This window comes from Pogona vitticeps, chromosome 9 (genome assembly GCF_051106095.1).
Source record: "Pogona vitticeps strain Pit_001003342236 chromosome 9, PviZW2.1, whole genome shotgun sequence".
Lineage (NCBI taxonomy): Eukaryota > Metazoa > Chordata > Lepidosauria > Squamata > Agamidae > Pogona > Pogona vitticeps.
In genome coordinates, this window is record NC_135791.1 from 14,495,426 (window position 1) to 14,521,858 (window position 26,433).

At 42.6% G+C, this 26,433-nt stretch overlaps 1 long non-coding RNA gene across 1 annotated transcript; it reads right to left on the reverse strand.

Annotated features, from left to right (window-relative positions):
* Window positions 1-313: 313 nt before the first annotated feature.
* LOC140702098 (uncharacterized) lies at window positions 314-16,177 on the reverse strand. Its single transcript, XR_013538464.1, has 3 exons — window positions 16,062-16,177; window positions 9,088-9,188; window positions 314-452 (listed from the first exon to the last, which is right to left on the reverse strand). It is a non-coding gene; the product is annotated as an uncharacterized LOC140702098 (long non-coding RNA).
* Window positions 16,178-26,433: the final 10,256 nt, after the last annotated feature.

The following is a 26,433-nucleotide window of genomic DNA, read 5'->3' on the forward strand; positions in this document are numbered from 1 at the left end:
TGTTACGGGGTGGCCATTGTGTTTGGTTACCCAACTTCAACCCTCTCCGAATGGCACCAGGGCTCACTGGCTTCCTGTGTCTGTCCAATATGACACATTGCTTAGTAGCTCAGACGGGGAACCCACAATGCCTAGCTCACTCCCTCACACATGAATGGAGAAATATTATGTTCCCAAATCCTGTGACATCACAAGGCCCCACACCATGACTTCACAAAGACCCACCCCAGGCATTGGGCCCCAGATATAATGAGGCGATGGGGAAGATAATCCCGTGGCAGCCCCTGACAAACAAAACAACACTTCAAAACCATTCCGGAAAATTCTTTTATTGGTTTTGGAAAAGAGGCTAAACGGGTATCCTCAGCGGAGACAATGGCCTGGTTCAGCTCCAGCAGGATGCCTGTATTCTGCTCCCCCGCATCCCCCTGGGGAAGAGGACCCTTCGGGCCCTGCAAGAGAAAGAGAGAGAGAAAACAACTAAGGGACGAGCTTGTCCTCTGCTGTCAACCGGCTTCAACCCAGGTATATCCACTGACCAACTGGCAACTTCATCCCAAAGTTCCACCTGCCAACATCCACTGGCTTCCAACAGGAATATTCACCCATTCATCTCTTCCACTCCGCTTCTGAAGTCAGCCTCCGCCAGCTCCCAAATGCTTTGGTCACACACACACGCCCCGGCAACATCCCCATGGAATGCCTGCCTGCTCATTCACACACACAAACACACGCACATCAACCACCACCCCCAACACACACACACCCCTTCACTCCACCAGCCATTCTCACACACACACCGGGGCTTCCATCCACTGATATCCACCATGCTTCCGCCAGCTGGTTTCAGGAGGCTAACGTCCCCTGGCTTCGCCAACCTTTGCCGGCCTCCACCTTGCAGCCCCAGCCAGCTTCCTCAGGGAGATTCCACCAGCTTCTGTCTGCCAATGTCCACTGACTTCCTCCGGGTCCATCGTCAACATCAGCCAGCTTCAAGCCATGGATCTCCGCCAGCCTCAAGCTGTTAACTCGGAAGCCCACTTAGCAAGTTCATCGGCTTTCGCAAGAGAACTTGCCTTGGGCAGAAGGGCTGGGTCCCCTGCAGCCACTGCCACTCTCTTTGCTGGACTGCCCTCTGGCTACTGGCCTCCCTTCTGGTCTCCTGCCCTGCCCAGCAAGCCCCTTTTATTTGCCAGCAGAAAGGTGGGGTCCCTGTGAGGTCACAAACACCCAGGTGAGTGGGGTTGGGTTCCCAAGGCAGCAGCAGCACCACCATTGGGATTGGCTGAGTCCTGAAGATGATGTCAACAGTCCCTCTGATCATATGATCCATCCACAAAAGCTTGCATTTTGCATGATTTTTTTTAAATTTGTGGCCTGTTAATGTATCCCCTGTCACCAATCCCTGTGGTTGTTAAATCTCCCTATATTGGCCTTCTGAGAGGATTCTAGGCTGGTGCTCCAAAAAGTTAACTTTCCTAAGCCCTGAGCTGGGGGGGGGGGGAGAGGGAAATGAAAATAATAAATGAATATGGATGGCCACAGTCACACAACGAAGCCTTTACCCCCCCCTTTTCACTCTTTTTGGACATTTTTATTGCCCTTGCCATGAAAAAGATATTATAAGGAGCCCGTTAAGAAAACAACCTGTTTGAAACACATACTAATATTTTAACACCATCCCTGCACTATCAAAGATGCAGCTGTGTCTCAAAGACTCTCCCAGCCTTTGGAACTCCCTCCCATTGGAAGGCAGATTTGGCCCACCAGTAAGTATTTATTTGTTAATATTTCCTATGGGGGGGGGGAGAGAGAGAGAGAGAGAGAGAGAGAGAGAGAGAGAGAGAGAGAGAGAGAGAGAGAGAGAGAAGCATTTAACCCTTTCAGTGCAGGAACAGTTGTTTTTCTAAACTAAAACCTCAGCATTCAGGTTTTAATTGCAGTATTGGGACTTTGAAATAAATAAGTTGATTTTGTGTTGCAGTTTGGGCACTCGGGCTCAAAAAGGTTCACCATCACTGTAGTAGGGGATTGAAATATGCCGGGAAGATCCATGAATGCACCAGGTATGCTGCCTCCCTGGAGGACATATAAGGGTTGTGACAGAAGGATTGCCATCACTCATAAAACCTACAGATATATATCCCTTTCTTCTTGTCCATGTGGGAACAAATGACACAGCCAAAAGGAGTTACCAAGGAGTTACCAAGAAATCATGTCTGACTTTGAAGCTCTGGGAAGGAAACTCATCCATCCTACTGGTGCTTGGAAGAGGAATCGAAAGAGAAAGGAAGGTCGTCTGGGTAAATGACTGGTTATGAAGGTGGTGTTGACAAGAGGGATTTGGTTTTTGGGACCACAGGCTAAGCTTCCTGGAAGAAGGACTGGTAGCAAGAGATGGATTGCATCCAACAAGGACTGGGAAGAATGTGTTTGGCCACAGCATGAAGAACTTCATCAGGAGGGCTTTAAACTGAATTGGAAGGGGGAGGGAGATGCAAGCACAGAGTTAAGGGTAGATGAAGCCTTACACACAATAAGAGGAATGGACCAAACTGATCATATGGGCAACAATAATAACATTAAAAATATAATCACAATAATAATCATAACAATAATTATAATAATACTCATAAAAATATAAAGACAAACAGGCCACAAATCATACAACCTCCGGTATCTGTATACAAATGCTAGGAGAAAATTTGCTAGGAAACAAGAAGAACTGGAAATTTTAATTCAGGAGGGTAAGTATGACTTAATAGGAATATCTGAAACTTGGTGGGATGACCATGACTGGAATACAGCAATCAAGGGATATAAACGGATCAAAAAGAACAGAGAAAATAAAAAGGGAGGTGGAGTGGCAGTACATGTCAAAAATACACATTCCTGCACAGAAATACAGGAGGAGGGGATTGACTGTCTCAATCTAGTTGGGGCAAAAAACCAAAAGGAACTTGGTAGCTGGAGTCTACTATTGACTGCCCTATCAAAAAGAGGAAGCCGATGAAACTTTTGAAAAACAAATTGCAGGGTTTTCAAAGAGACATGACATAGTAGTGATGGGAAATTTCAATTACCCAGATATATGTTGGGAGGCAAATTCCACCAAGTATGGCCCTTCCAACAAATTCCTGGCTTGTGTGGCTAATAATTTTTCCCCACAAAAAGTGGAGAAAGAAACTAGAGGATTTGCTGTCCTTGACTTGATTTTGACCAACAGAGATGACTTGGTGGGGGAAGTGGCAGTAAGGGGAACTCTGGGCAAGAATGACCATGTCCTTCCAGAATTCTTGATTTCAAAGGAAACAAAAGCAGAATGTAGCTACACATTTCTGCTGGATTTTTAAAAAGCCAATTTTAATAATCTCAGGACAAGGATAAGTAATGTCCCATGGCAGGAGATTTTTAACAAGAAAAGGAGTCCAAGAAGGTTGGGAGCTTCTAAAAAAGAAAATCTAAAGGCAAAACTACAAACAATTCCAATGAGAGAAAAAGAGGGGAGGCAGCAAAAAGGGCCAGTGTGGTTTCACTTTTTGGTTCTCAAGGAGGACCAAAAAACCAAAAGAGACATGCACAGGAAATGGAAAGAAGGGCAGGCTACCAAGGAAGACTACAGACAAGTAGCAAGGAAATGCAGGGATGGCATTAGGAAGGCAAAAGCTGAGAATGAGTTGAGGTTAACTAGAGACACGAAAAGAAATTAAAAGCATTCTTCAGGTATGTGAGTAGCAAAAGATAAACAAAAGACACAGTGGAACAGCTCCACAAATGAGATGGAAAAATGATAACAGATAACCAAAAAAAGGCAGAGCTGTTCAATTCCTATTTTAGTTCAGTCTTTCCCCACTGTGGCATTGATAGATTTAGTGTCAAGTGGATACACAATTGGCTATAGAATCATAGAGGGCGATGGTTAATGGGTCCTTCTCTAACTGGGAGGAGGTAACAAGTGAGGTACCCCAAGGCTCAGTCCTGGGCCCAGTGCTCTTTAATATTTTTATTAATGGCTTGATTGAGGGAGTGCAGGGAATGCTTGCCAAATTTGCAGATGATACCAAAATGGGGCGGAATAGCTAATAACCTAGAAGACAGAAACAAAATTCAAAATAACCTTGATAGGATGGAGCACTGGGCCGAAAGCAACAGAATGAAATTCAACAAGGAGAAGCACAAAGTCCTGCACCTCGGAAAAAGAAACGAATTGCACAGTTGCAAGATGGGGGATACATGGCTCAGCAAAACTATGAGTGAGAAGGATCTTGGAATTGTCATAGATCACAAGCTGAATATGAGCCAACAGTGTGATGCGGCTACAAAAAAGTTTAATGCTGTTTTAGGCTGCATTAATAGGAGTATAGTTTCCAAATCCCATGAGGTGCTAGTCCCCCTCTATTCAGCATTGGGTAGTCCTCACCTTGAGTACTGGGCCCAGTTCTTCAAGAAGGATGCTGAGAAATTGGAATAAATTTAGAGGAGGGCGACAAGGATGATCAGGGAACTGGGAACGAAGCCTTATGAGGAAAGGGTGAAAGAATTGGAAATGTTTAGCCTTGAGAAAAGAAAGTCGACTAAGGGGTGATGTGATAGCACTTTTCAAATATTTTAAAGGCTGTCATACAGAAGAGAGGCAAGATCTGTTCTTGATCATCCCAGAGTGCAGGACACGCAACAATAGGCTCAAGTTAAAAGGAAGCCAGATTTCGGTTGACTATCAGGAAAAACTTCCTAATTGTTAGAGCATTGAATGGAGGCATTCAAGAAACATTTGGATAATCATCTGGCAGTTATGTTTTGATTGCATTCCTGCGTTGAGCAGTGAGTTGGACTTGATGGCCTTGTAGGCCCCTTCCAACGTCACTTTTCTATGATTCTATGAAATGAAATTTGAAATTGACAAATGTGCAGCTCTGTCTATACACCAAGGCAAGAGCCAAAACCTAAATGGAATAGAGTTTTAAAATGGCAATATTATAAAATCACTCCCAAGCAATTAAAATTATAAATACTAGAAGCAGATAGCATTCTGCACACAAAAGTTAAAGAACTGACAGAAAGGGAATATATCAAAAGACTGTGGAAAATCTTAAAATCAAAATTCAGTGGTGGAAATATAAGCAAAGACATAAACACATGGGCTGTTCCAGTAATTAGATACACAGCTGGAATAATAGACTGGGCTCAAAGGGAATTAGAAGAATTTGGGTCAAAAAACCATGGAAACTAATTGAACGAGCATCATGCACTACAGTGCATCCAAAAAGTGATGTGGACATATTGGTCGCTCTCTTGGATGACCTGCTGAGGGAGGCTGACAGGGGCAAAATGTCTTTGTTGGTCCTCCTCGATATCTCAGCAACCTTCAATACCGTCCACCACAGTATCCTCCTGGGGAGGCTCTCCGAGTTGGGAATCGGTGGTCTGGCGCTTGCCTGACTCCAATCCTTCTTGGAAGACCGTCCTCAGAGAGTACAGCTTGGGGAGAGTGTTTCGGCCCTGTGGAGCCTCAATTGTGGGGTTCCGCAGGGCTCGATTATCTCCCCAATGCTGTTTAATATCTACATGAGACTGCTGGGTGGGGTCATCAGGGGGTGTGGGGCTTCGTGCCATCGGTACGCAGATGACACCCATCTCTACATCTCCTTTTCTCCAACCACAGTGGATGCCGTTCTGTCCCTTCAGCGCTGCATGGAGGCTGTACCGCAACGGATGCAAGAGAATGGGCTGAGGCTGAACCCAGACAGGACATAGTCCTGAGGGTGGGTGGCCCCTCCATTGTTGGTTTGGGAAACTCTCTTTTGGGGGAGTGACTCTCACCATGAAGAGTGAGGTTCACAGCTTGGGGGTCCATCTGGATCCGGTGCTCACCATGGAAACCCAGGTGCCTATTTCCATCTGTGGTGGATTGCCCAGCTGTGTCCCTATCTTGATATTGGGGCACTCACCACTTTGGTCCATGCACTTGTAATCTTGAGATTAGACTACTGCTATGAGCGCTACGTGGGGCTACCTTTGAGATTGATGAGGAAGCTTCAAATGGTGTAGAATGCAGCAGTCAGACCTCTCAATGGGACGAAGAAATATCAGCATATTTCCCCCAATCTGGGTGCCTTGCATTGGCTTGCCCGTTCATTTCCACATTGATTTCAAAGTGTTAATGATGACATATAAAGCCCTAAAGCCCTAAATGGTTTAGGACCTCAATATCTAGTGGAATGTCTCCTCCCACTTAGATCTACTCGAATCACTCGTTCTAGCCAGGAAGGGCGGCTGAGGGGCCTAATGCCGAGGGAGACTTGGAGAAAAAGAATTAGAAACCAGGCCTTCTTGGCAGTGGCCCTTCGGCTCTGGAACAGTCTCCCTTCAGAGATCTGTCTGGCTCCCTCACTGGGTGTTTTTAAGAACCAACTTAAGACCTGGCAGGCTTTTCCTCCTGTCATCACTTGATTATTTTTATCTTTTCCCCATCTTGAACAATATTACTATTGTTGTTCTCTATTTTATCGCTTTTATGCCATTTTTTATTGTTAGCCGCCCAGAGTAGACTTGGGTCTCAATGGGTGGGATATACGATAGATAGATAGATAGATAGATAGATAGATAGATAGATAGATAGATAGATAGATAGATAGATAGATAGATAGATAGATAGATAGATAGATAGATAGATAGATAGATAGATAGATAGATAGATAGATAGATAGATAGATAGATAGATAGATAGATGCATAGATAGATTTACCACAAAAATCAGAAACAATGGGGGAAAGTACACTGTTTTGAGAGTGTAAGAGATTTTTTTTTAAGAAAAAAATTAATCAGGAGGACTTTCTATGGTATTTAGAGCTTATCCTGAGCAAAAAAGATTGTGCATGCACACCCTCCACAAGGGTGCAGAATTAATTGCCACTTAGCTTCAGGGATATTTTTGTTTGTAGTAGGTGAATCTCAAGTAATGGCAAGAAAATAAAAGAAAGCAGGGGGAGCAGCTTGCCATGGAAAATTATAGTTGCTTCTTTGAAATGATCCATTTGTTGCCGTGTTCCCTTTTGACTTCTGGATCTGAACTTATGAAAGAAGCAGGGATTGGTCCAAATATATATTTAAATGCATGCCTTGCCTTCATAATTAAATTAACTAGGAAGACATAAAAAACAAAACAACCAGCAATCAAACATTCCTTAGGCTGGGGCCAAAAGACCTGCTGACCTCGAAGGAGAGGTCAGCTCACAGAGTAAGTTCAGTTCCTGAAAACCACCAGGCAGAGAAAGAGAGAAATTGAGAGAGAGAGAGACGATGAGACGTGCCAAAGGAATGTTAATGCGACCACAGACATCTCAGAGCTGAAGCTTCTATCACTTTGCAATGCTTATTAATCTACAAAGGTGTCATTTCTTAGACAACCAGAGACCTTGTCCAAGCGAAGGCCTCTTCCTCACAGCCCTGTTGACTTCACAGTCTTAAAATAAAATTAAAAAAATCTAAGGCAGCAACTAGTAATCAAGCTTTCAGGAGAAAGTGGGGAGGGTGCTGTGGGGAGGGAAACCCTGCCACAGCTTTCTTCTCCAGGCCAAAGTGCCTTTGGTTCAGGCTCCACTTAAAGGCAGCTGGCTGGTTTCCAGCACTTCAGGGCCCTGACTGGCACAGAGCTAGTCACTTACCAGTCTTGCCCTTGCAACCCTGCTTTTGTGCTTCTTGCTGTTAAGCCAAATGTGCTCAGAGATTCAGGAGGCCAGTTGTCAGCTTTGCTAAACAGTGTTTATAGTCTCTGGGCTGGTTAAGGTTAAGGTTAAGGTTCCCCTTGACAATTTTTGTCCAGTCGTGTTCGACTCTAGGGGGCAGTGCTCATCCCCATTTCCAAGCCATAGAGCCAGCATTTTGTCCGAAGACAATCTTCCGTGGTCACCTGGCCAGTGTGACTTAGACACGGAACGCTGTTACCTTCCCACCGAGGTGGTCCCTATTTATCTACTTGCATTTGCATGCTTTTGAACCGCTAGGTTGGCGGGAGCTGGGACAAGCGACGGGAGCTCACTCCGTTGCGTGGATTCGATCTTACGACTGCTTGGTCTTCTGACCCTGCAGCACAGGCTTCTGCGATTTAGCCCACAGCGCCACCACGTCCCTAGTCTGGGCTGGTTAGGATGGCCCTTTATCATCCAAAGAGGAGAAATGCATCACCTCCAAAAACAGCAATGAAAGACACAGAATTTCATAACATTTCCATCTGCTAATTTATATGTAACAATGCAAATTGAGGGATATTTTAATTAATTTAAAGAGATACATGATATGAATCACCATAGAAGGGAAGACTGTTGAGAGTAAAAATGTCAAGGAAAGGAGAATAGAGATGTCGAAAATTATTCATGGTGTGGAAAAGTGAATGTGATTCCCCACCCCCCAATAACAGATTTCAAGGGTCATTGAATGAAGCCTAGTAGAAGATTAAGGATAGATAAAAGAAAGTGCTTCATTCACTGCATGAAATTCACTGCTGCAAGATATAGCGAAGGCCACCAACTTGAATAGTTTTAAAACTCAGACTATACAAATTTGTGAAGGATAAAGTTATCAATGGCTACTAATCATTATCTATCACCTTCCATGTGTTTATGTCGCCTCTCATTTAAATATAGATAGGATTTTTATTTGGTCCAGACTGTAGTGCAAATATACCAGATTGACTAATGACTGTATTCAGTGTGGTGTAAGGACAGAATATTATTTATTTACTTGTTACATTTATATACCATTTATGGAGGGCTAAAGCAATGATGAAAGGGCTGCACAATTGCTGCCCTTTGATTGTGCAGCCCTTTCATGGCTGCTTTACCCCTCCATTTCCTAACCCCTGAATGGAAGGATAAAGCAGCGATAAAATTTTCTTACTTGAGGATGGAAAAGTGGGGGTTGTCTTATACATTGGGTCATTTTATACTCGGAAAAATACGGTACTACATCTACAGTATTCCCTCTGGATTTTTACTTTTATTCTGAGCCCATTTACCTAGATATCCCTTTGCGACAATTTCCACAATGAAGTGGCCCGGACGCAGTTTCAACCCCTCTTCCAGCACTTACCTACAGCTTGCCTCACTCCTGTGACATCAAAAGGACCACCTCCAGTTTCAGGTTTGCTCCTGAATCTCAGTGGAAAGGGCTGCTGCTGCCTTGCAACCCTACTGAGAATATAGAGAAGAAGAAGTAACTGGTATCACTTAAAATATTATATATATCATTTGATTTTTCTGCGTATCAGATGTGACGCTATTCATACAGTTAACAATTGTGCAAATAGCTTTTCAAAACTTAATCACACTGATCTGGATCAGCATCCTTAGCATGGAAAGGATTAAAGAGGTTTTAATCACTGAAGCAAATGGGATTTTTTTTCTTTGCACAGTGCTGGCAAAAGGGCAGGCAAAGGGGCAAGCAAAGGGTCTATAGCCTTGACCAGGACCCAAGGAGGGGGCAACAGATTAATGCTTTAATGTCTCAGACATCAGAGTCCAAAGTGGATTGTGTACCCCCACATTTTATTTATTTTATAAATGCTCTTAATATAATCTCTAAATGTACAGAAGACATTTTCTCTTGTTTAGCCTCTACTAAGCAACTGGGTAATATTCTACCTGTTTTTTCTTGTAAGTGCACACATAATGGGAGTGACAAGCTTTTATTTTCAATTAAATGCTGAATTTTTTTTAATGAGCCTGGAATATCTCTCCATGTCATCTGGTCTAATTCAATCTTGATTCTTACCCTTTATCAGTAACTTAAGGGCAAACTTAATGGCAAAAAAAGGGACGTGGTGGCACTGCGGGCTAAACCGCAGAAGCCTGTGCTGCAGGGTCAGAAGACCAGCAGTCCTAAGATCGAATCCACGCAACGGAGTGAGCTCCCATCGCTTTGTCCCAGCTCCCGCCAACCTAGCGGTTCGAAAGCATGCAAATGCAAGTAGATAAATAGGGACCACCTCGGTGGGAAGGTAACAGCGTTCCGTGTCTAAGTCGCACTGGCCATGTGACCACGGAAGATTGTCTTCGGACAAACGCTGGCTCTATGGCTTAGAAACGGGGATGAGCACCGCCCCCTAGAGTCGAACACGACTGGACAAAAATTGTCAAGGGGAACCTTTACCTTTACCTAATGGCAAACTAGTTCCAGATCTTTGGGTACCCACATTTCAGGATAAAGTTTTTAAAACAAAATTGGCTCAGAAGCAGTTTTACAGTAAACCTTTTGTGTGACAACAGGATTTGCAATACATTGTTTTAACATTCTTGTTCTTATGACACTGCTGTGTGAAATATTTCCATTTTTCTTATTCCTCTTTATGCTAAGATGACATTTTCTATATTCTAGACAACATGAATACCTTGATTATCATTTTATTATATGCTTGTCAGAGAAAGCTCCTTGGTGACCAACTGGGTTGTCCAGAACTGAACAGAAGATCTGTTCAGTTTTGCCATGGTCCCCTCTTTCATGCATACAATTGACAAGTGTGTCAAAAATTACATTTTAAGTTTGAATTTGAAACTTACTGCTTCCTTCTAGAACAACATCTTCAGTCCTGACCTCATCAAAACAAATTTTGTGCTTTCTATTTCAGCTTTCATACCCACAATCAAGCTGTACGCTGGTTTTTCCATATTTTGAAAATAATTTCTAAAAATTTGAATGTATTTCACAAGTAACTCAAGCATGTTAGTTGCAGTGCCCAAGTGTACTTTGTTGTTGTTGTTTAGTCATTAAGTTGTGTCTGACTCTTCGTGACCCCATGGACCAGAGCACACCAGGCCCTCCTGTCTATCACTGCCTCCCAGAGCTGGGTCAAATTCATGTTGGTAGCTTTGATGATACTGTCCAGCCATCTCATCCTCTGTCGTCCCCTTCTCCTCTTGCCTTCACACTTTCCTAACATCAATGTCTTTTCCAAGGATTCTTCTCTTCTCATGAGATGGCCAAAGTACTGGAGCCTCAGCTTCAGGATCTGTCCTTCCAGTAAGCACTCAGAGCATAACCTTGCTAGCGTGTGAAATGAGTGCAATTTTACAATAGTTGGAGCATTCTTTGGCACTGTCCTTCTTTGGTATTGGGATGTAGACTGATCTTTTCCAATCCCCTGGCCACTGCTGAGTTTTCCAAACGTGCTTGCATATTGAGTGTAGCACCTTAACAGTGTCATCTTTTAAGATTCTAAATAGTTCCACTGGAATCCCATCACCTCCACTGGCTTTCTTGTTAGCCATGCTTTCTAAGGCCCACTCTCCAGGATGTCTGGCTCAAGGTCAGCAACCACACTATCTGGGTTTTCCAGGACATCCAGATCTTTCTGGTATAATTCCTCTGTGTATTCTTGCCACCTCTTCTTGATGTCTTCTGCTTCTGTGAAGTCCCTCCCATTTTTGCCCTTTATCATGTCCATCTTTGCACAAAAGGTTCCTTTAATATCTCCAATTTTCCTGAACAGATCTCTGGTTTTTCCTTTTCTATTATTTTCCTCTATTTCTTTGCACTATTTATTTAAGAAGGCCTTCTTGTCTCTCCTTGCTATTCTTTGGAAATCTGCATTAAATTTTCTATAGCTTTCCCCATCTCCCTTGCATTTTGTTTCCCTTCTCTTCTCTGCTAGTTGTAAGGCCTCGTTGGACAACCACTTTGCTTTCTTGCATTTCCTTTTCTTTGGGATGGTTTTTGTTGTTGCTTCCTGTACAATGTTACGAGCCTCTATCCAAAGTTCTTCAGGCAGTCTATCCACCAATCTAATTCCTTAAATCTGTTCTTCACTTCCACTGTGTCTTCATAAGGGATTTGGTTTAGATTATACCTGACTAGCCCAGGGGTTTTTCCTACTCTCTTCAGTCTAAGCTTGAATTTTGCTATGAGAAGCTGATGATCAGAGCCGCAGTCAGCTCCAGGTCTTGTTTTTGCTGACTGTATAGAGCTTCTCCAGCTTTGGCTGCAGAGAACATAATCAATCTGATTTCGGTACTGCCCATCTGGTGATGTCCATGTGTAGATTCGCCTCTTGTGTTGTTGGAAAAGAGTGTTTGTGATGACCAGCTTGTTGTCTTGACAAAACTGTATTAGCCTTTGTCCTGCTTCATTTTGAACTCCAAGGCCAAACTTACCTGTTGTTCCTTTTATCTCTTGACTCCCTACCTTAGCATTCCAGTCCCCTATAATGAGAAGAACATCTTTCTTTGGTGTCAGTTCTAGAAGGTGTTGTAAGTCTTCATAGAACTGATCAAGTTCAGTCTCTTTTGCATCGGCGGTTGGTGCACAAACATGGATTACTGTGTAATCCAAGGTCTGCCTTGGATTCATATTGAAATAATTTCTGAGATTATATCCCAGTACAGCTTTTCCCACTCTTTTGTTGACTATGAGAGCTACTCCATGTCTTCTACGGGATTCTTGTCCACAATAGTAGATATGATAATCATCTCAACTGAATTCGCCCATTCCCATTGATCTTAGTTCACTGACGCCCAGGATGTCAATGTTTATTCTTGCCATCTCCTGTTTGACCACATCCAACTTCCCAAGGTTCATAGATCTTACATTCCAAGTTTCCTATGCAGTATTTTTCTTTGCAGCATTGGACTTTCCTTTCACTTCCAGGCACGTCCGCAGCTGAGCGTTCTTTTGGCTTTGGCCCAACCACTTCATTAGCTCTGGAGCTACTTGTACTTGTCCTCCGCTCTTCCTCAGTAGCATGTTGGACACCTTCCAACCTGAGGGGCTCATCTTCCACCATCATATCTTTTAGCCTTTTGTTTCTGGTCATGGGGCTTTCTTGGCAAAGATACTGGAGTGTCTTGCCAGTTCCTGATCCAGGTGGATCGTGTTTAGTCAGAACTCTCCACTATGACCTCTCCATCTTGGGTGTCCCTGCATGGCATAGCCCATAGCTTCTCTGAATTACTCAAGCCCCTTCACTAGGACAAGGCAGGATTCCGTGAAGGGAAAGCGTATCTTACTTGATTGCAAATAGACACTTTGAAAAGTTATCAACTTTTGATAAAACACACACCTTATTTAAAATCCTGCTCTATGAAGATATTTTCTAGTTTCTTCATTTTTTTTTTGAAAGTATTATCACTGGGCACTGTATGTCATAATTTTCATCTGGATCATTTCCCATATTTTAGAGGCATTCAATAATGTTGCAGTACAGTTGCAAAACTTAAACAGGATTAGCAACACTGGACCAGTGAGTGTCTCCTAGCTGCTTCAAAAGAAGTACTTGTTCTTTTTCATTATGTTTCACATGCTCTAGAAGCAAAGACCAATGATGGGTCGAAGAAGAGGGGAGAAAACAAATAGCATTTCAACCATAGGAAAAAACCCTGGGGCATATGGACAAATACTAACAGCTCGTTTAACCAGATTCAAAGAAAGAGCAGTACATGATATATATTCCACAAGTGGATTGAAGTTCTGAATGCGTATCTGCACTCCTTTATATTTTCCAGACATATTACTAGCATTAACATATGCCTGACCATATCTATATTGTGGTCTTGAAGGGTCTTGATAACTGTAGCAGCTAACAACTGTCCTGTATGCAAAAATATAGGGACCAATTGCAGAAATCTTTCCATGGGTTCATCACTGGATCTATCAACATAACCCAATATAAAGATTTGCTGGTAAATGCATGAAATTGTACATCATGCCAGTGCCCTTTGTGCCTTTGAGGAAATGCTTTGAAGAAATGTTATAGTCTTTTGCAATTAAAATAGAAAGAAAGAAAGAAAGAAAAAAAGAAAAAAGAAAGAAGGAAAGAAAGAAAGAAAGAAAGGAAGGAAGGAAGGAAGGAAGGAAGGAAGGAAGGAAGGAAGGAAGGAAGGAAGGAAGGAAGGAAGGAAGGAAGGAAGGAAGGAAGGAAGGAAGGGAGAGAGAGAGAGAGGAAGAAAGAAAGAAAGAAAGAAAGAAAGAAAGAAAGAAAGAAAGAAAGAAAGAAAGAAAGAAAGAAAGAAAGAAAGAAAGAAAGAAAGAAAGAAAGAAAGAAAGAAAACATAGAACAAGATCTTAATTTCCCTTGCCTGTTTGTGTAAAACAGGGGTGGGCAATAAATTTCTATAGGGGGCCACATGAATAACCTGAACTGTGTTCGGGGGCCGAACCAACTTTACTTAAAAATAAAATGAAACAGTGATCTTATGGTTGTTTTTATTTTAAACTTGTTAATTTTCACAAATACTAAAGAGTTTTAATGGTATGTAAAAGATAAGCAACTGATCAACTTTAGACAAAAAGCTATAAATGGTTTTGATGTTCAACTTGTTCAGTGAGAGAAATCCAGTTTGTCTTGGACTTGAACAAGTGCTTGAACACTGGACTGGAGCGACGACCGGTGGGCTGGACAGGAGCGGCTCGCGGACCGTATGTGGCCCTCGGGCCACTTTGCCCAGGTCTGGTGTAAAACTTAGCTTTGCTTACCTACTGCCTGCATTAAAAACAAATAAAAGCATTATTTGTTTGATAGCAAATAACTGGTTGATATTTCTGCACCCAGTGAGAGCATGCAAATGAATGATGCTGAGTGGCTGAGAGATAGCATGTGACATTTCTTGCTACTGTGCAGACAATCAGAAGCCACGGGAAGAGAGCCAGAGTCAGTGTCAGTGTACAGATGGATTTCGTGATTGCATTTCTTCTTCAATTTCTGTTAATAAAACTATTGTTGTGTAAAGTGATTTTTTAATATTATTGCAGTGAATTTCATAATACATTTTGGCTAAGCCACAGAATGGCTGAATTTGAACATAAAAGAACTGATGGTGTTGATGAGAGTGCATCCTGTTCAAAGCAAAATCAAAGAAAAGTTATCTTAAAAAGTGTCACCATTATAGCAAGGAGTATCTGTTGATGACACCCTTCATGAGAAACTTTAAATAAAGATTTAATAAATATCTGATAAATATTCAGGGTTTTAAATCTTGAGTTAAGTCTTGGTGGACCGCAGCAACAAAAAATATTTAAAGGGAGTCCATGATAAAGAAGAACTGCCAACCTAGAGCAATGTTAGGGTGTGATTACACAGGGAAATAGAAAGCAATTTAGACCATTTGTCCAAGTGCAATCTATTCCCTGGTGATCATACAACACATGGGGAAATGAACTCCACCCTGACTCTATCCATACCTAAGCTGAATCTTTTTGGTTAGCTATAGGGCTCCTACTTTAGGGGGACGTGCTAAAGTGATTCCCCAGCACACAGAAGGGAGATCACTGAGAAAGCAATCCTTTCTAGTGCGATCAAGTGCATGCCTTTGCTACTAAATGTAGCCTTATTTGGCTTTTCCAGGAAACATGACTATCCTGGTGAAGCAATATTATAGGCATTCCCAGGATATGTGGCTAGCTGCCACCACACTTTTAGCATTTCAGGATGTGCCTAGAAGAGCAAATTTGGAGAGTATCCGGAAAGGTCCGGCCTTCATTGTGACATTGCTTAAAAAACTGAAACCCCGAAGAAAACCTTCCCTGACTACAGTATCTCCATAATAAAGTAAAAGGCATCTGACTGAGGAAGCAATGGCTATTAAGTTGAATGTTACTTCAATGAGCCAAGCCTCCAATGATTCCAGAAATGCACTTCTTAAAAAAAATTCCAACATCACTGCCCCCCATTAAGACCAAAATTAGTGTTTTGCAAGTAACAATCGTTCCCTTAATATGCTGCTTGCAATCTCTGTTCAACATCTTTCTGGTGCCTGACAAACACCCCTTTTATTCTCACAAGCTTTTAAAACGGCATATTTGTGTTGCCATGGAAGGATTTAAATTTATTTTGTTTTGTTTTGTTTGATGCCTGTTTCGATGTCAGTCTCTGCTTTAAAAGAAACAAAAAAGTTATTTTATTGCTGTGCTGCCTTTTGGTTATATGTCAATAGATTTGGGGATTTTGTTTTATTTTGTCCTGCACCCTCAGAACAACATCTTATAGAACAACTAACACATTGAATGAATGGATGAAGGAAGGAAGGAAGGAAGGAATGAAACAAATATTAAATCAGCAAATTAGACATTAAACTCACTCAACAGAAAAGAGAGGAATATGCCTTTGTTTCCTCTTCATTAGCTTCAATGTAGGAGAGTCAACGATAGAGCCCCTCACTTGTCTGGTTCATATAGTAGGCGCGCACGCGCACGCACTGAGAGAGAGAGAGAGAGAGAGAGCGCTGTGAGAAGGAGGCTATACCATCCACATGACAGCCAGCCTCAAAAACTACACCCAGCTGGACTCAGAAGGTGTGGGTTCCCAATGTGTGAGGAAATCTTTCACCACATTGTATCCTGCTGCATCCCTGTCAAACAACTATACAATAAACCTTCTGTTGAATCAGTGTTTGTTTGTTTGTTTGTTTGTTTTTGTCTTCATCAGGCTCGCAGAACATAAGCTCATTGGAGTTCTGGCTGGCCCGAATCCTGCAAATTGGCACAGTGACAAAAGCAGTTTCATTTTCATTTCAAGCTGCAATACATATTAAGAATGATGCATTTAATGCAATGCCCAAACAATGCACTGCCCAGATGTTCCATTTTGTATCATATGTATTGTGATTAAGGTTGGCAGATCTGAATGCCAGCTGAGGTCTGAAGCAATTGATACACTCCTCTGGGCTTCTAGACAGATTGCAGAATGAGCAGTGCTAGAAAAGAAGAGACTGCTTTTTTTTGTGATATGGCTTTGAAGCCTGGGCACCCATCACCACCTATTCTTAGCTGGCACCAAGACTCACTGGCTCAGCATGAATATGTACGTGTGTGCATGCTTGGCCTCATTGTGCCATTTGGATTCAGGTGGGAGAGTTGTGCCAGGCTTGTGAGTTGTGAGTTTCCTTGTTGCATAAGCTCTGGCAACAGCAGCAGCAGAAGAAAATAGAAAAGCTCCTGATATGTATGATAGGTAAGGAATATGTTCAAGGTTCCCACTAAGCTGGATGAGTGCACGCGTGCGCATGACTCCACTTCCCTCTGCACAGCTGTCTTCTTCCTCCATGCAATTATCATGTTAGGCTCCGGTTGTGACGGAACCCAGCTCGTGAGGGGGGGGGCAGAGTCGTGCATGCACGCAGGGGTGGAGCCCTGCCCAGTGTGGTTGAAAATTAGAGGGTACGTTGGATATGTCACAGGAAACATTGCAGCTGCTGGGCACATTTTCCTGCTGGCCCCGCCACCCAAAATTGTCTTTCCCCACTTCCACCTCTCTTTCATAATTTAGTTTTCTGGGTTTACCCAGATTCTGGGTCCATTCACGAGGATCCCCTTTTTGCACCTTTCCATAATCAGGTGGACCAGAAGCAGATCTAGCTCTCTCCCAGTCCTTGCCTCTCTCTTTCCTTTGGCATCATAAGGGCTCATTTCCTAGTTTCAGGTTTGACCCTGAGACCTTGGGACGTTAGATGCTGCTGACTGGGAACATGAGCTTTGGCCATGAGATTCATCAGTACTGTTTCACGAAAAATCCTCTATGTGCAACTACTCCAGACTTCTAGCCTGAAATTAGGCCCCTAGTCATGAGGATGTAATCGTTTAATCGTTCAGTCGTGTCCAACTCTTCGTGACCCCACAGACCAGAGCACGCCAGGCCCTCCTGTCTTCCGCTGCCTCCCAGAGTTGTGTTAAATTCATATTGGTTGCTTCAATGACAATGTCCAACCATCTCATCTTCTGTCATTCCCTTCTCCTCTTGCCTTCACACTTTCCTAACATCAAGGTCTTTTCCAAGGATTCTTCTCATGAGATGGCCAAAGTACTGGAGCCTCAGCTTCAGGATCTGTCCTTCCAGTGAGCATTCAGGGTTGATTTCCTTCAAAATGGATTGGTTTGTTCTCCTTGCAGTCCAGGGGAGTCCCAAGAGCCTCCTCCAGCACCACAGTTCAAAAGCATCAATTCTTCGGCGGTCAGCTTTCTTTATGATCCAGCTCTCACTTCCGTACATCACCACAGGAAAAACCATAGCTTTGACTCTTCAGACTTTTGTCGGCAAGGTAAAAAAGGATGTAATAGAGGCTCAGAATCCCAATAAGTTATTCTAGGTGGGCTTGCCTTGCCTATAAATAAGTGAACATTTGCCAGTTTCAGTTTCATTATGTTTCTCAAAATCCCAGCTATGTTTTCTTCCTGTTGTTGTTTTTGTAATGGGCAATAACACTTCCCCTCACCACACTGAAATCTGTACATATTTTTGTGCAAATTATTCTTAGTACTCTGTGAAACGCACATTCACCTTCCATGTGTGTAAATTCTAGCTGGCTCCCCAGCTGCACAGCCAGTGTTTGAGAGCCAGCCTGTATAGTCCTGAGCAAGCTTCACAGTTCCTGGGCACCCTCAGAACAAGGGAATGGTGAAACACTTCTGGGAACCGAGTTGATGGCAAATTAGTATTTTACAATTGTAAATCCTCCTTTGCCTCTTTTTATGTTCTCAGAGTGGCAAGATTGATATTTGAATTGTGCACTTTGCATAAACTGTGAAATTTTGCATACAATTAGGATCACTCTTGCTTTGTTTCACAGACATTTAAGCATCTGAAGCATTGGATGGGTTAATAATCTTAGAACTGCAGAGCTGGAAGGGACTGTGTGGATCGAGTCCAGCTCTTGTCAAGGAGACACATTGGGGAATCAAACTCCCAACTCTTTTGATTGTCCAAGGTATCCGTAAAGAAATTGAAAATATTACTTTTGGAGCCAATAAATCCCGGAATACTGACTACAGAATTCAGTGACAATGCTTCCAAGTTGTACACAAGTCTGAAATTCCTGCATGCTTTTCCAAGGGGGGAGGGCGAGCGCTAATGCCTTCAATGTCAATGGCACAGTGAATTACATCTCAATTTTATTCTAACCGTTTAAGGAGGTAACCAAAGTGCTGAATCTATTTTGAGATAGGGTTCAGCACTTTGAAAAGCTGCCATAAAACCCAGAGTTGATTCACTGCCTTGGCCATGTGGGAGTCTGCCATTTCCACTGCCCCTTCTTCCCAGCACAGTTTTACTTCAGGTTGTAGCGAAGGATTCACTAGAGATGTGGGGGGGGGGGATGTCTCAAAATTGCTAGAATACTCTACAGCTATAGCCATGCTAGCTGGGGGGCCTTCTGGCTACTGTGAGCCAAAGGAGCAACTTTTCCCATCTCCGATTGTGGATGCAGCATGTTCCAAGTTAGCCCTCCTGCAACAGCTGATGTTCTATTGACCCACAGGTTGCTACAGCCACAACTCCCAGCTTTCCCCATGATATTCAACCTATTATTAATTTCTCCAATGATAATAGAGACAGGGAAGAAAAAACCTCTGTCAGGCTATTTGCATTAAGTGAGTATTCCAAAGGCACAGTCTTATTTTGCACCAGGTCTTTGCAAGCTGTTGCTGGTGCAGGATTTGCATGTGACTTGTTCTTGCTCTCACAGCTGTGTGTTACTTAGCAACCTAAACAGTAAAGGATGTTCCTCCCCCTTTTTTTAGCTAGAATTTAAGAAAATTAATTGTTCAGTTGTTTTAATGTGATCACATGCAAGATACTCAGTAAAATATTGCAATGTGAAGATGTTGCGGTCACTCCTCTAGTTCAGAGGCTCCCAACCTAGGAACACCAGATATCCTTAGCCTGTAACTCCAAGAAGCCTTCATCACTAGCTGTGCTGCCAAGGCTGAAAACCATTGCACTAATTTATCAACTGTGCCTTCCTCCAGGATATACCAATCCATCTTTTCACCCTCTCCCATTCAACTTTCCAGCCCGTTTCCTCTTAGACAGCACCCAACAGCCACCAAGTATGCTCATCAGTGTAAGGTGCAGTGGAGGCTTAATTTTTTTCCTTTTTATTAATTTGTTTATGTATTATACTTTGTTGTCTTGCCTTTCCACTAAAAAAAAAGTAATGGCAGGTGGCAAACATGACTTTAGAAACAATTTCACCATAAGATCATAAAAAGCATCCCATTAAAAATTACTGGGGCAAAGGGTAAATATTTGTATATCAATCCTTGTGTACCAAGGTTCTCCCAAGCCTGGAATATGGTTGGTGCCACTTTAGCCACACAAACAATGACACAGCAAGGGCATGAAAAATAAATTAATCATCCCATAGGCTAGTCATGAGAAAAATGGAGAATGTTATAGAATTTCACAACTAGTATTGTCAGTGGTCGTGCTGATTGAGGGATTCTCGGAATTGCAACCAAAAAAGAGAAACTCTTCTATCTCTGGTCATTGCATTTCATGAATAAACCACCAATCAACAGTGGTTTTATTGTCCAATATCAGAGACAGGCACAAACTGAAAAACAAACTAAAAATATGTTGAAATGGGCTGGTTCATTGGTTTAGGTCAGTTCGGGTTCAGAAAAATCAACATACCCTATCAAACTGAACTAACAAACTTTTAAAATTGATTTTATGTTCATTTTGCCCATTTTTGCCTCCTGCCCCCAAAGCCTGCTCCTGTCAATCAGATCCACTAGGCAGCCCTTGGAGAGACCTAGAGACAACTTGATTGGCAGGTCAGGAAACCAAACACATGGCTTAAAGTGCACTAGGGGAGTTGCTTCTTATTAGTTATAACACGAGTGCACTACAGTCATCCTATCACTTCTGCTTCAGCCTTTATTTTCAGCAGAAGGGATTCACTTCATCTGTGTTAGGCAGGCATTTAACTGAAATGATTCAGATTACTAAACTGAACTACTGGGATTTGGGGGAGGGTTTCTTTAAGCAGATACTGACTTACCTCTTTCTTTCTCTTTATTTCAGTGTTTCAGGGTGGGTATTTCAGGATTAATTTTAATAATTTATTTTGTCACCTCCTCTCCCCCCCCCCCGTGTATTCTTTAAGTGGGTACATCTTATTTTCAATTTTTTTTGTTTATCTAACTCTTGTGGTTGGATAGGGGTCTCTGTTTGGGTGGGTGGGAATTTAAGGATTTGTTTTCACCTCCTTGCTCCCCCGCTCCCGGTTTGTTCTTTGCTTTCAGATGTTAGTTTGAAGGGATTATTTTAATTTCTCAGATTCCCTTATTTTTAAAATCCAGCCTGCCTTGCCTCAGTTAGTATTTGTTGACACACACCCTTTTTTCTTAACAAGTTGTTTTTCACTGAATTCCTTTTTCCTTGTGAGTCCCCTTTATACTAACATCTGAGTGTGCCTGCCTGGTAGCAAGTTCTGTTAAAGGGTCTCTCCACCACCTTCAGGTGGACAGATACATTCCCTCACCTTTCTCAAACCCTTCAAATATTGGACCCTTTATCTTTTGAGCCTACAATAACCATGCAGACTCCACCTTCAGAGTCCCTTCCAGGCCAAGTTTTGGCTGAACAACCATCAAGGCAGCAGTTGCAGATTGCAATTCCAACCACACAACTAGTGGTCATGCCCTCAACAAAGAAACCTTCCGTGTCTAAGCCATTGACAATAAGCTCTTACCAAGACTCTATCTAGGAACTGGAAAATTAATGATTCAGAGCCAGAAAAGTCAAAGTCTAAGAAGTGTAAGCCCCAACGGCTGGCTCTCTCCAGTTTCACTCCCATCAGAGAGTGATGTGTTGGTCTGCATAGACTTCCTGTCTCACCAGAAAAGTAGTCAATAACCTGCATTTTCACTGGCTCTGACATCGTTTTCAGACACAGACATAGAAAGAACACTGGTCCACAAACGCTCTCCAACCTCATCTTACTTGTCTACTGCATCCACAGCTGTGGTTCACATCTACCCACCACTGTAAGTTGGAGGAACCCTGCTACCTCAGAGTCACCTCTGTAAGTTGGAGGAAACCTTCAAACTCAAAGCCACCACTATAAGTCAGAGGAGCCCCTCAATTTAGCAGCCACCTCTCTAAGTCGGAGGTGCTCTTTTACCTCATAGCCACCTCTGTAAATCAAAGGAACCCTTCAATGTTGCAGCCACCTCAAGGCCAAGAATAAAACTTAAACTGCTACAAGACTTGAAAGAAAGGGGGGGGAGCAGGCTTGCCGAATTGGCTACTACAGTATATTATAAGCCCTGTACAATGACCTGGATTAAAGAATGGATAACTTTAGAAAATCAAAGACTTATGAAATTAGAGGGACATGATTTAAAGATGGGATGGCATGCATATGTATGGTACGGGAGACACAAGGAACACTCTCAGTTTGGAGAACATATCATTAGGAAGGCCCTAGGGATGGTATGGCAGAAATTTCAAGCGCAAACCTATGAGAAAATCCCATTGTGGGTGGCACCGATAGAAGCATTTACATTAAAAACCCTGAACCAGAAAGGGATGTTAACCACATATGAAAATCTGTTAACCAAAGAGTTGAAGATAAAGGATAAACAAGAGCTTGAAAAAATGGGTATAGCTGTCGATTGGTGGTCAATGGTAAAATTAGAATCAAGATACGAAAAAGATAGGACTGTGGGGTTTTTTGAGGGCAAAGTCCAGGTGGACAGACTGTGGATATATATGGATGAAAGTATAATTAAGAAAATGTATACATACTTATTAGAATATGATTTAGAGGATGAGAGGCTGAAAGAAACAATGATAAAATGGGCAAAAAATTTTGGGTACAATGTGGATCTTGATGATTGGATTAAGATGTGGAAAGAAAGCTATAAGATGTTTAAACCAGTAAATTTAAGAGAAAATATCCTCAAAATGTTCTACAGATGGCATTACACACCTGTAAGAATAGCAAAAATGTCAGAGGGTAACAGCAATATATGTTGGAAGTGTAAAAAAAATGCAGGAACTTATTATCATATGTGGTGGACATGTGAAAAGGTCAAAATTTATTGGACACAGGTATGGGATTTAGCAAAAGAAATTAGCAGAAGTTAGATATAAAACCTGAAATGGCATTACTGAATGTCATTTCAGGAGTAAATGATAATAAATTAAAGCATTGTCTCATGTATATATTCACAGCAGCTAGATTACTCTGGGCCCAGAAATGGAAAACAAAAGAGGTTCCGACGATGGAAGAGCTGCTAAAGAAGCTATGGGACATGGCAGAGTTGGACACTCTATCAGAAGCACTATGGGAACAGCCAAGAGACTATGTAAAACAAAGCTAGGGACTAATATATTCTTGGGCCCAGAAGAAGACAGGGGTTTAGGGTGAAATTTATGATATATGTATGTCCATTTAGTATATACTGGAAATCGATCTAGGGCAGTGGTTTTTAACCTTTTTGAAAGAAACGCCCCCTTGAGCCATTGAGGAAGTTATCACCACCCCCCTCCCCGCGGTGATGATATCTTTCTTATTTATTTATTTATTTATTTATTTATTTATTTATTTATTTATTTATTTATTTATTTATTTATTTATTTATTTATTTATTTATTTATTTATTTATTTATTTATTTATTTATGACACTTAAATCCAATGACCCCTGAAAACAAAATTCAATTCCAAGAAAATGAAATGCTCCAAAAAAGTAACATTTAATGATTTAGTTGCAAGCGAATTTTAAGACACAAAAAGAAATATAAAAAGGGCATAAAAACAAACCACAATGCAGGAACTAAAAATTTCAAGACAAAAACTCTGAAACTAAATTAAGATTGGAGGAAAATATATATTCATGCACACTGTAAAAAGGCTGCAGCCATCTTAACAGGTTTGGCTTGCTCCAGGGCCCCCCTACCGCCCCCCTTCTGCTCCAGCGCCCCCACACCGCTCCTTTTTGTTCTATCGCCCCCCTGAAAAATGAAATCGCCCCCTGGGGGGCATTATTGCCCACGTTAAGAACCACTGATCTAGGGAAAGTAGAGGGGCTAACGAGACTGGAGTCTCTGACTCCAAAGGGGGGAGGGTGTAGTCTAAATAGAGGGTTTAGTTAGTTTTTTTTCCTTGTATACGTAGTCTGGTTATTTCTTTTGTCTTTCTTTCTTTCTTTTTCTCTCTTTTTTGTGTTCTTAAGGTTTTCTGTATGTTAGAAAATTATTTTTTTAAAAAAATGTTGCAGCCACCTCTGTAAGTCATAGAATCATAAAACAATGAAGTTGGAAGGGGCCTATAAGGCCATCAGGTCCAATCACCTGCTCCATGCAAGAAAACAAATCAAGATGGTTGTCTAAATTTCTATTGAATGCCTTCAGTGTTGGAGTACTCGCCGCTTTTGAGGTAATTGATTCTATTGTCCTACTGCTCTAATAGTTAGGTTGTTTTTCCTGATATTAAACCAAAATCTGGCTTCCTGTAACTTCAGCCCATAGTTGCATGTCCTGCACTCTGGGATGACCGAGATCAGATCCTGTCCCTCCTCTTGAAAGGTATGGCAGCCTTTAAAGTATTTGAAAAGTATCATATCTCCCCTCAGTCTTTTTTTCTCAAGGCTAAGCATGCCCAATTCTTTCAGCCTTTCCTCATAAGGCTTTGTCTCAAGCCACCTGATTATCTGTCAGGATCTGGCCCCCGCTGCCCTGGCAGCTGCAGGATTGGGGCCAGTCTGACCCAGGTATAGCAGCTGTTGGGCCACTCATGAGGCTCACCTGGAAACCTGGAGGGTGGGCCTATTTAAGGAGTGGTTCCCGCTCCCAGAACTTGCCTCAGCAACAAAGATCCTGATCCCCTCTGGCATCTCTGTGTCTGGACTCCAGTGTCCTGCACCTGTTCCTCCAACTGCCTTGGTTCCTGCTTGTTTCTCCTGGTCTCCTGCATCTTGGCACCTTGCTCCAGCTCCATGCTCCCAGTCCTGCAACCTGGCTCCCAGCCCAGTCAGACTCAATACTCTGTTGGTGTACTGGATTCTGGTGCCCTTGTCCATGGTGAGAGGCTGCCTGTGATATCTTGGACTTTCACATCATCTGTGTTGCCCTTCTCTGCACCTGTTCCAATTTCTCAGCATCCTTCTTGAAGTGTGGTGTCCAGAACTGGATACAGTACTCAAGGTGAGGCCTAACCAATGCTGAACAGAAGGGGACTAGCAATAATAAATAAATAAAATAAGCTGTTTCTAAAGGATGGATCTTTTGTTTACCATGTCTGTAGCACACCTGCATTCAGGTGCAGGCATTTATACAGTAAAAGCTCCATGTAGAGCTACAGCCTGTCATTTCAAATACAGCAGATACAATGTAACTAGTTGCAAGTAATTTCATTATTTGTGCCTCGTTACTCTTGAGTCATTAGTTAGTTAACATTACTTTCTAAGCATAACCACCAACACCTAAATCAGTGATGGTGAACATTTTTGCGCCCGAGTGCCCAAGTTGCAATGCAAAATCAACTTATTTATTTCAAAGTGCAAATACTGCAATTAAAACCTGAATGCTGAGGTTTGAGTTTAGAAAAAACAACAGTTCCTGCACTGAAAGGATTAAATGTTTCTCTCTCTCTCTCTTCCCCCCCCATCAGCAGTATTAACAAATAAATACTTACTGGTGGGCTAAATCTGCCTTCCAATGGGAGGGAGTTCCAAAGGCTGGGAGAGTCTTTGAGACACAGCTGCATCTTTGATAGTGCAGAGATGGTGTTAAAATACTCGTATGTGTTTCAAACACTTAGGTGGTTTTCTTAACGGGCTCCTTATAATATCTTTTTCATGGCAAGGGCAAGAAAAAATGTCCAAAAAGAAACAAAAAAGGGTCAAAGGCTTCATTGTGTGACTTTGCCATCCTTATTCATTTATTACTTTCATTTTTTCCCCCTAGCTCAGGGCTTAGGAAAGTTCCGTTTGGTGCAAATGCTGGAAGATAACTTTTTGGAGCACCAGCCTAGAATCCTCTCAGAAGGCCAATATGGGGAAATTTAACAACCACAGGGATTGGTGACAGGGGATACATTAACAGGCCACAAATTTTAAAAAAATCATGCAAAATGCAAGCTTTTGTGGATGGATCATATGATCAGAGGGACTGTTGACATCATCTTCAGGACTCAGCCAATCCCAATGGTGGTGCTGCTGCTGCCTTGGGAACCCAGCCCCAATCTCCTGGGTCTTTGTGACCTCACAGGGGCGCCACCTCTCTGCTGGCAGATAAAAGGGAGCTTGCTGGGCAGGGCAGGAGACCAGAAGGGAGGCCAGTAGCCAGAGGGCAGTCCAGCAAAGAGAGTGGCAGTGGCTGCAGGGGACCCAGCCCTTCTGCCCAAGGCAAGTTCTCTTGCGAAAGCCGATGAACTTGCTAAGTGGGCTTCCGAGTTAACAGCTCAAGGCTGGCGGAGATCCGTGGCTTGAAGCTGGCTGATGTCGACGATGGACCCGGAGGAAGTCAGTGGACATTGGCAGGCAGAAGCTGGTGGAATCTCCCTGAGGAAGCTGGCTGGGGCTGCAAGGTGGAGGCCGGCAAAAGTTGGCGAAGCCAGGGGACGTTAGCCTCCTGAAACCAGCTGGCGGAAGCATGGTGGATATCAGTGGATGGAAGCCTGGGCGTGTGTATGTGTGAATGGCTGGAGGAGTGAAGGTGTGTTTGT